This window comes from Myodes glareolus, chromosome 3 (genome assembly GCF_982192425.1).
Source record: "Myodes glareolus chromosome 3, mMyoGla1.1, whole genome shotgun sequence".
Taxonomy (NCBI): domain Eukaryota; kingdom Metazoa; phylum Chordata; class Mammalia; order Rodentia; family Cricetidae; genus Myodes; species Myodes glareolus.
In genome coordinates, this window is record NC_142028.1 from 111,987,353 (window position 1) to 111,998,270 (window position 10,918).

At 42.6% G+C, this 10,918-nt stretch overlaps 1 pseudogene; it reads left to right on the top strand.

The window, feature by feature from the left end:
• Window positions 1–799: 799 nt before the first annotated feature.
• Window positions 800–10,700, top strand: LOC125412634 (SH2B adapter protein 1-like; annotated as a pseudogene).
• The last annotated feature ends 218 nt before the right edge of the window (window positions 10,701–10,918 follow it).

The window sequence follows — 10,918 nt, forward strand, 5'->3', positions numbered from 1 at the left end:
GGAGTAATTGTTTTCTTCAAATGATAGTCACTGGTATTTCAACTGCAGGACCCACACCCAGGAGTCTTTGTCTAAAACAAAACAAACTTCACTGATTTTCTTATCAGATTTCTGTTTTGTTTTGGTAGGTTTTTTTCCATTTATCTTTCATGTAACTATCTATCTATATATCTATATATGTATCTATCTATGTATCTATCTATCTATCTACCTATTCCATTTATTTACTTACTTACTTACTTACTTATTTTATTTTGATTTTGTTCTTAATTTTTTCTGTGATCATTTTTGTTCTTATGTTGTTTCATTACTTTTTTTGAGTGAAGAATGAGTATGAAGAAAGACAGAATATCAAGCTGGATGTGTATGGAATTGGAAAAGAATTAGGACAAATTTGGAGGAAGCATGATTAAAACAATGATACACTTTGCATGCTGGTTTGTTTTTGAATTTTAATATAAATTTAGTTACTGTGGTTTGATCTATTTCTGGTTTTCCAATTCTGGACTAGTTTGCATATTTATGTGGGAAAATCACACTTGTGATGACTTTATTATACATCAGATATTGTGGCTAGTCCATTGTTATTGTCCTCAATCATTGTTTTAAATGCTGATCCTCAGCCTTTCCATAAGTATATTAAAATAAAATATCATAAAATGTATACAAATCATTTGTTTGGTGTGTGGGAAATCCTTCTGTGCATGTGTTGCTTTTGTTGGTTAATGAATAAAGAAGCTGCTCTCAGCCAATGGCTTAACAAAATATGGTCAGGTTGGAAAAGATATATAGAGAGTAGATGGAGTCAGGAGATGACATGTCATCCCGCTGGAGACAGATGTTGGATGGAATTTTACCTGATAAGACACAGCGATACACAGGTTAAAGGAGATGGGTTAGTTTAGGATATAAGAGTTAACCAGAAATATGGTTAGGCTGTTGGTCAAATAGTATTGCAGGTAATATAGTTTCTGAGTGGTTATTTCAAGTCTGGGTGACTGGGAAATGCACAGGTGCCCACCTACTACATTTGTTAATTCAAACAGCATGGACCTGTAATAACTTGATTGAAAGCTATTGACTGTGGGAAGTCATTAGGGAAACATGTGTCCACATAGTTACATAGTTATGTGCTAGTTCTATATCTTTACTAAGATTTATATTTTATACATTATTTTGTTATATATATATATACATATATATATATGTAATATATCATACTGAATGCATGGTATTTATCTTGAAATTTCTTTTATCTCCGTAAAATGATATTATGATATCTTAGTGTTCAAAGAATATATTAGTTCCCATACTAGCCCTGCTATATTGGTGTTACACTTAAGTAATAATAAAATATTATTGTATATGAGCTCGAGAGTTGTTGTTTTAAGGGTTCTCTGTTTGTTTATGCTGATCTGGATTTCTTACCATTTTCCTTCTTTATGAGGGTTTTCTCTGAATGATTCATGGAGCTTCTTGATATATGCTCTACAGCATTTCTTAAAAGCAAATTTATTTGGTAAATTTGGAAAGATTATTTGAGGCAAAAAGCATGGATTGCCAAGTCTGTTTTATATTCATTTTCATATAAACATTTTGCAGTCTTCCTTTAGTGACATTCATTGCTTTTCTTGCTTCTCTACAAGTAATTCATCACTTTGAAATTTTCTTCTTTTGAAACCAATTGAATAGATAAAATAAATAATTCATTTCCTAAACACATGCAAACATGATTAAATTATGAAGAAGTAAGCATCTGAAAATAATAATAAAGAAGATGGAATTAATAACCAAACTCTCCCAAAAAGTAAAATGCAGGACCAGACAACTTTCCTAGTGAATTTTACTTTCATTTCCAAAATTAAGTTCATCTTGTTCAATCAACTTCAAAAACAGAAGAGAAATGAGACTTAGAGAATTCATTATAGGAAAAAATATTTTTCATTAGAAAATTCAGAAAATTATCTTACAGAAAAATTTTTTAATATAATAATTCTAGTGAGCACAGTTCTAATATTCTCAGTCTAAAGATTTAAGGACAGTTCATGGTTTAACATACTGAAAGCCTAATTATAATTAGTTACATTTCTGGTTGCTGTGACAAAATATTTGGGGAAGATAGCATAATATAAGAATTTATTGTAATCATTCACAATTTAAAAGGAAAAATGCCCATTCTGTTGAGGAAAGACTGGTAGGGTTCCTGGTGGTGGAAACAAAGCCATGATTCTACACTTCCGCTGATTAGAAAGCAAATTCAGGGAATGTTGACACAAGTTCACATTCTCTTTTCTTACCATTTATTCACTCCAGAAGCCTGAGTCTATGGGACTATGTTAACCACATGGAGGACACATACTCCTTCCTCTCTCAATCCTCTCTGAAAACTCACTCATTGTGGAACCTTGGGTGAAGGCTTCTTTCCAGCTCCTGGCATCCATATATCTGAAAAGTCTGGAATGTTCAGATGGAAGCTCAACCTCAATCCACCTCCTCTGGAGTTGCCTCAGTCCAGACTGCACCCCTAAGAAAGCCCACAAAATAGTGATGCTCAGGACCACCCCCTCAGGGCATTTAAACTGTCCTCCAGAGAACAAACATGTGATTTTCTGATCTCCTCTCTTGGGGGGCTCAAAAGCCATTGAAGGAGTGTTTATATCCATTTTTTTTTCTAATTTGGTTTGATTTGGTCTGATTCGGATTATTGCATCAGTAGAGAGGCTTATCAGGCTGCAGAAAGTTTTCAGCTGGTTGTCCCACTGTGGGAGTGCTTTTACTCCCACTAACCCAGGGGCCACATTTTGGGAAAACATCCTTCTCCCTTGCACCTGCTCTTTACCAGGCTAAGATCGACTTAACTGGGTAAGTTGTTCTTCTAAGTCATTGTCTTAGAGATTCAAGGCTTTCTGCCATTTTCGGAATGTCCTGCAAAAGTTGCAGCTGGTCCAGGCTCCCGACCTGTTACTGACACAAAGTCTACCATAGTACCACAGTAGATACATCGCACTAAGTTTTGGGTCCCAGCATAGACTTGCAAAATTTGAAGCCAGATCACCAAATGCCCTTGGGCTGCCTTTTACAAAATGTTTTTAAGTTGGGACTGTCTGATACCATATGTCCTAAATGGTGAGTTTCTCTGTGCACTAAATCTGGCATCAATATGCCATTGACAATGGGGCCTCACGGCCACTGGAGGAAATTTTTGAATGTTCCATCCTCCATGACATTGAAAGTTTTTGCAGGCATAGGGATAAGTGGACAGAACTCTTGTATGTCTGTGGTTTCTGGGCACTGTGCTACACCCCACCCTCAGTAGCCAGTGTCTTACAGCTTGGTTGGCAGGGTCATAATGCCTCCAAATGAGCCTCCATCTTATCTTGTAATTGAGATCCTGAAAGTTCTTCCATGGCCATGCTGCCTCAGTCATTGGCCCCTTCCCTGCCAAATCCTAACTGCTCAACCCCCTATTATGGGGCCACATTCTTCACATTCCTCCCCCTATCTATCCCTCCCCTGCCTACCCAAAGAAAAGGTTGAAGGTCAACTTTCTTCTCCTTAGCCACCTTTCTTCTCTCTGCTTCCTCCTACAGACTCTATTACCGTTCCATGCCACAACCCACCTCTTGGCTCCCCTCTACATTCTAGCCTAACACCCCCTAAGTTCTCCCAAGTCTCTTCTCATAGCAAGTTTCACCAAACCCCTGCCCTTCTCTGCCATCTCCAAGAGGTATTGGGAGCTGATGGGATTGTTAGAATCCACGTTCCCTTTTCTCTTCAGGTCCTCTCACAAACAAAAAAGTGGTCAGGTTCTTTCTCTGCTAATCCTTCTGCTTCTATCAAGGAGTTTTGCCTATGATTTGACCTTGCATGATCTCTATGTCATCCAAGTCTCCACTCTCACTCCCAAAGAGCAAAATCGAGTTCAGGCAGCAGCTAGGCAGTATGCAGACTAGATTCACCTAGTGGACAATATAATCCCTTTGGGGATCATGGCCATGCCAGCTATGAAACCATACTGGGATTATCAATCCAGCCAAAATGGCTGGCAAAGCTGGGACATCATAGTGCCCTGTTGCCTTCAGGGTATAGAGATGGCTTTGAAAAAAGTTGTTAATTTTTATAAGCCCTGAGAGAGATTATACAGCTAATTGATGAGAAAAAAACCAGCCATTTTTCTAAACTGATTACAATAGAACATGGTTCAATATACTTGACTGGAGCCATGGTACTGTCTGCTCATTTCATTTCTCAGTTAACACAGATATTAGAAAGAAATTTTAAAAAGTTGAGGAAGGCCCCCAAATTCACATAAAATAACTGGTGAAAATAACTTTTAAAGTTTTTAATGCCCAAGAAGAGGCAACTGAGTCTTCCCAATAGACAAGGTTGTTATGCTCCAAGCCTCAGCAGCTACCCTGAGGCCAAAGGGATCCCCACAAGGGAAGTCAACAATGAGACTCCATCCTGCGGTCATATGGTCATTTGGCCCAATATTACCCTGAGCCTCAAATGCCTATGAGTCATGCCCTCTCTGCCAATAATATCGTGGGAACTGAAAATCACAATGCCCCTGTGCGGGCTCATCCTCTATGCTACAATAAGGAGGTCCTGCCTCACCAACTCTAGCAAGTAAGACTGTGCCAGCCTTCAAACTCCTCACTCTGGCAGAGGATTGATGTGGTCCAGATTTGACGACTTCTATTGCCCTCTCTGAACCTAGGGTAATGTTACAGGTAATGGGTCATTCCCTTACTTTTCTTTTGGACATGGGAGCTGGTTATTCTTTTTTGACATCTCACTTGGGTCCTACAATCCCCTCACCAATTTTTATCATGGGGTTGGATGGAACCCTTTTCTTCCCATTTAAGACCCTGATGCTTTCCTGCAATCTTACAGGGCAATTCTTTTCTCATTCTTTCCTAGTCATACAATGCTTGTCCTGCACCTCTGCTTGGTAGTGATATTCTCAGCTACTTAAGGGCCACTTTCATCTTGAGCATAACAACCTCTCTTGGGTATCACTTTCCTCTCACCTTAGTAACCTCAAAAGTTCCCACCCAAGACTGTCCTGTTCCTACTCTACCTTATCCAGTAGATTCCCAAGTATGGGATATTTCCACCCCTTTGCTTGATACTCACCACCAGCCAGTCCTAGTTTGCCATATAAACCCTTCTTTCTTCCCTTCTAGAATCTAGTTTCTTATTTCTGAAATATTCTGCCCAGGCACCACCTTCTCTCTCGGGAACTTTTAATTTCTATAAGCTCAGTCTGCAACATTACCATCCTTCCTGTGCATAAGCCTTCTGGTACTTATTATTGGTTCAAGACCTCTGCCTCACCAATGAGGCAGTTATTCCATTCATTCAGTGGTTAACAGCCCATAAAATCTTCTATCTATTATCCCTCCTGCTTTACTGTTCTGGACCTGAAAGATGCCTTTTTACTGTCTCTTTCCACCATGACTCATACTTTCTCTTTGTCTTCACCTGGGAGGAACCTGACACTCTGTTCTCCAGACAGCATACATAGACTGTTGTGCCCCATCAGAGTTTTCTGGACAGACCAGATTTCTTTGGCCAAGACCTGGCTCAATATCCCTCAACCTTTGACCCTAGTCCTAGCACACATTTCCAGTATGCTGATGATCTCCTTCTCTGAAGTCCCACTTTGTCTCTGTCCCAAGAGGCCACCTCTTCACTCAGAAACTTCCTCAGAATCCTAGGATATGGAATTTTACCAGTTAAGGCTCAGATCTCCTCTCCCACTGTAGTGTATTTGGGTGTTCAACTCAGTCCCTGCAGGGTCTAAGACTCTCACAGCTGACAGGGTCCAAACCTTGCAGGATTTACAGTCCCCAACCACAGTGGCTCAGATTCTCTTATTTTTGAATCTGATTGAATTCTTCCATAATTGGATCCCTAACTTTGCCATTACAGCCAAGCATCAGTACCAGGCAGTCAGGGAAACACCCACGGGGCCTCCCATCCACCCAGCTATCGTCTATTGCAAGATGCCCATCTAATAGTCCCTGCTCTTGCTCTTCCAGATCCCATGAGACCTTATCGCCTTTATATAAAAGAACGGATAAGAGTGGCCAATGAAATTCTATCTCAACAGTTTGGGACTTTGAATGAAGCAGTCACCCTTTTGTCCAAACAGCTGGACCTTACTGTCTGTGGATGGCAACCATGCTTGAGAGCTCTGGAAGCAGCAAGCTGAACTTGCCCTGGAGGCTCTCAAGATCTTCTTGTTCAGGACAAGCATGGTATATTTCACCCTCCACCTCTCAGACCTTCTGAGTTATTCTTCTCTTTTCCCACCTTGGTTCTTCACAAATCTAAATCTTTACTTACTGTTTCTAGAAAACCCCCAAATTACCTTAGCCTCCAATCCAGCCTTAAACCTTGCAATCTTTCTTCCTGTCTCTTCTCCCTCTGGTTCCTCCTCTCACTCTTGACCACAGGCTGTGGAGGCTTTATGCTCACTCAGGCCTGGTCTCCTAGACCACCCACATACAAAGCCCCAACTCACCGTTTGTTGAAGGAACTTTCCTTATAAACAGATCAGGAAACTTCCAGGCAATGTGTGTCGTGGTCGTTTCCACTAACAGTTAAAGCAACCCTCCTGACCATCAGAACCTCTTCCCAAAAGGCCAAATTAATCACTTTGACTAGAGTACGGTAGACGGCTGAAGGTCAACAGGCTAACATCTATACTGACTCCAAATATTCCTTTTTAGTAGCCAATATGCATTCTGTCCTCTTAAAGGAAGGGGGCTTCCTCAATAACAAGGGCACTCCCATAGTAAACAAACCCCTTAGATCCAAGTTCTTGGTGGACCTCCCTGTGGAAGTAGTCATAATTTAGTACTGGGGACACAGTCTTCCAAGGATCCAGTGGCCTAAGGCAATGCCAAGGCTGACTCAGTATCCTGGGGCTGGCCTCCTGCTCCTCTAACTCAACAGAACATATTTTATTTTTTACTTCTTCTAATCAATCCTGTATCAGCCAGAAGAAAGGGATGAACTCATGAAAAAAGGGGCCATACAAACATAGAATGGATTTTTCTACTTAAATACCCATCTCATCCTTCCTCAAGACCAGGCACTGTCAATCATTTCAGACATCCACCAGATCTTACACACAGGCCCCAAAGCTTTGTTCCATTTCTTAGAGCTCCTCTTGGACTCCACCATTCTCTGAGCTCCTGTTTCACAGGTTCACATCTTCTGCCAGATGTGCGTAAAGGCCAATCCTCAAGGTTTTCTCCAGATATGTCAGTCTCTGTACCAGCTTTGTGAACTTCAACCAGGTGAGGGGGTTCCGGTTGATTTCACTCATATGCCTACTCATAAAAATCTCCGTTGTCTCCTAACACTTGTGGGCACTCTTACAGGATGGAAAGAATCATTTTCAGCCTCCACAGAAATGGCAGATGCAGAGATATGGTGGTTCAGGAACTTCTAGACCACATCACTCCTCAGTTTGGTGTTACCCAGACCATCTAAATGGCCCATGGGAAAGCCTTTACTTCCAGGGTCATGGAGCTTGTGTCCTGAGGCAAGGCAGTAGCACAAGTACAAGAAACTGCATGCAAATTCACAATGAATGAGCAAAATTGGCCAAGACAACCTGTCAGTGGACCAAAACCATGGTAACTAATGACGTGCACTCCTAGACAATCAAAACACACCAACAGCAACCAAAAGTTTAAAAAGGACCAAATAAAAACATTCCTGCGGCGGCTTAATTTCCTTGCCTCTTTTATATTGGAAATTCTGAGTTTGTGTCATTGCCTTTGTGTCTTCTCACCCCCTACTCCCCAGGAAATGGGAATCGCACAACAAGCAACAACAAACCCTGAACAATTGCTGTCCAACACAGATGGACCTTTTCCTTTTGCTCACTTTTTGGGCCCTCTTTTCCCTCTTTTTGGCCATTTTTCTTTCTTGCTTACTGACCCCACTGCTGTTCCTCTCCCAACTCCCTGCTGGTGTCTTGAGTTCACCCCCTTCAGCTGTTTTGGAGGAGTTGACCCCAATTTTCATATCCTAGGTCCTTAGTGAGTTGGGACTTTCTTTCCTATCCCTACATTTTCTTTTCTCTCTCGTTTGTCTTCCTGGTTAGGAATTCTCCATCGTGACTCATTTTGTCCTGATGCCTCCACATAAGGGCTGTTCATCCAGGAGATAGAGCAAATAAAAAACCCTCCAATAGGTTTTAACTTTTTTTATTTTATTTTATTTTTAATCTGGAGACACTGTGAGCATATGCCCACAGCCTAGCATACCATAGAAGTCCCTCACTATAAGTAGCACACTTGGTCTTTGAACACTACTTTTCTTCCCATCCTTGTCTTCTCATGGACTCCATAATGGCCTGAGAGCAACTGTTGACTTTTGCCTGGGGCGACTCCCTGGAATAGTCTGAGGCTCTCTTGCTTTACAAGCAGTCCTGATAGCTCTTCAGAGTGTGAACTGTTGGACTTCCTCTCCTAGTCTGTCTTCTCAACTAATCTGGTTACGTGGTTACGTGACCACCTATTGAAGACCATTATCACAGCGGCCAGTCTCTCAATTCACTGAAAGACTGGCTGTTCGTCTGTGATTGAATCCCCTTTCTCTTCTAGGATTGGAACATTCTCCTCAGATGGTGGCTACTCTCACTAGCTTGGCTCAGGAGCGCTGGGACCATGATGCAGTTGTTACTACTCACCTATCTCTTCTAACTGCTTTATTCTTTTCTGGCTTTTCTCACAGCTTCTTCCTGTGGCCCATCATAAATGGTGCCCCTTCCACAGAGGATGGGGCTTTTCTTTCTCTGCCAGCACTGTCTCCACCCCATCCTCAAAGTTCCCAAGAGTTCTGTGAATCCCATGTGAGGGCTGTTGCCCTAAATCTCATCTGCCATTTTCACCTCTACTTGGCCTCCCAACCACCATATGTAGAGCCTAGAACAGAAGCTGCCTATTCTGGCCACTTTGCTGAGTTATTCCTGTAGTACTTCGAAGCTGAGGTAGCCTGGGCCTGGGGCTCACTCTTTTCAACTGTGTGGCCTCACTGAACCCTGGTGTGAAGATTCTACCACCACATGATTTGTCCCTTGACAGCTGCAGGGTTGGCTAGCGCCTGGCTGTGTTGGGTCCATCTCTATCTTCTGAGGACCCTTTTTCCTCAGTTTCTTCCTTGTGTACAACGTTCTCAAAGCTGAAGTTCAAGAAACGCTTTTTCCTCCATTTAGTTGGTCACTCAGCCAGAGATTCTGTATGAGGCATCCAAGAGTGAAGAGAGACGACTGATACTTTCTCCCCACATTGGCTTCTGGAGACTACATCAGGCCTTCCAGTTCTACATGGAATAAGTAACTCCAACTCCTCTGGTGCTAGGACTAGTTGTTAGGCTAGTAATGGTACATCCCCTGGGGAAAGATGAACTCACTGTTTTGAGAGACTGAGACTGAACTGTGGAGGAAGAACCTTGAAAGGCAGAGCAGGAAAGGTAAAAAGAGAAGAGCTGCTCAGTTTTATGGGGGCTGAAGAAACTGCTCCTGGATCCTGCAGGAGTGGGTCATGGAGGAGGGGCAGCTGGGCTGACCTAAGGGGGAGAAGGGCCGCCTTAGTGACAGAAGTGTCACCTACTGCTCCAAAGTGAAGATGGAGGAGGAGGAAATCACTTTGAGTTCTTTCTACCATCCAAGGCATCCCAGCCCCAACTCAGAATTCCCTGTTATACTACCACACAGCCACGGACCCAGAGATGCATGACAGAGAGGACTCATTTGCAGTTAAGGTAGAAGGCCTCTCAGAGTACATTCTGTAGAGAATTGATGCACTTTATATAAAGGCCTGGGTGTCTGACTTCCAGATGTGCCTAAGCCCAGGACTCTGCCCTTTTATCAGTCTCTGTCCCATGAACCTTCCCCTGATCCCTATCACTTCCTTCATCACAAAATATAGTACATAATGCCTGGAGTTGCCCTACCTGAATCATAGAGTCTGCTCAGACAGGATCTGCTACTGGGAACCAGCAATAGTAATGAGCATCTATCAAAGGGGTCTTATGGGAAACTTTCCAATCAGCCATCAAAATCCTTCTCCCCTAGTTCTGCCTCCATTGCTGCCTCCCACTTTGACTCAATGGAACTGCTTCCAAGGGAATTGCCACCTTGGATTTCCATTGAGGAGAGGCCCCCAACAGGGATAGTTCATCCCCTCTCAACCCCCTCTCTGCACACTCCAGAAGCAGCCACAGTGTCATTTGTGTTCAAGAGGGAGTCAGAGGATGCTCAGGAAGATCATTTCTTCTCAGAATATCTTTGGTTTCATGCCACATTCTCTCAACTCAAGGTTGCTCAGTTAGTGCTGGAAAGAGGCACTGGCTCCCATGGTGTCTTCCTGCTGCATCACAGTGAGATGGGGTGAATATATCCTCACTTTCAACTCCTAGGGCAAGGTCAAGCGCCTGCATTTGTCACCGAATGAGGAGGGTCAGGGCTGGGTCCAACAGCTATGGTTTCAGTCCATTTTTGGGGTGCTTGAGCACTTGTGGGTACATCCCATCCCTGTGGAGTCTGGAGGCTCCAGTGATGTGGTCTTTGTCAAGTATGTGCCCTTCCAGTGGCATCAGGGCTCAGAGCATGCTGAGAGACATGTTGGGTGTGTGAGGGTGACCAATCCTACCCTGATTCTCATTATTTTTAACAAGTACTCAGACAATGGGTCATACAGCTTCAACCCATTATGATTGGTACTCTGAGTTGAAGGCAGTCCTTGACCATTTAGTTTCCCTCCAGTGGCAACTCTGTTTATGATCATGAAGCAAAACCCAAGCCCATACAAATTTGTGACTTGGACTTAATAATATTACCCTCAACATGCTTACTGACCACGAACAATACACTGATTCTGTATCACAATCC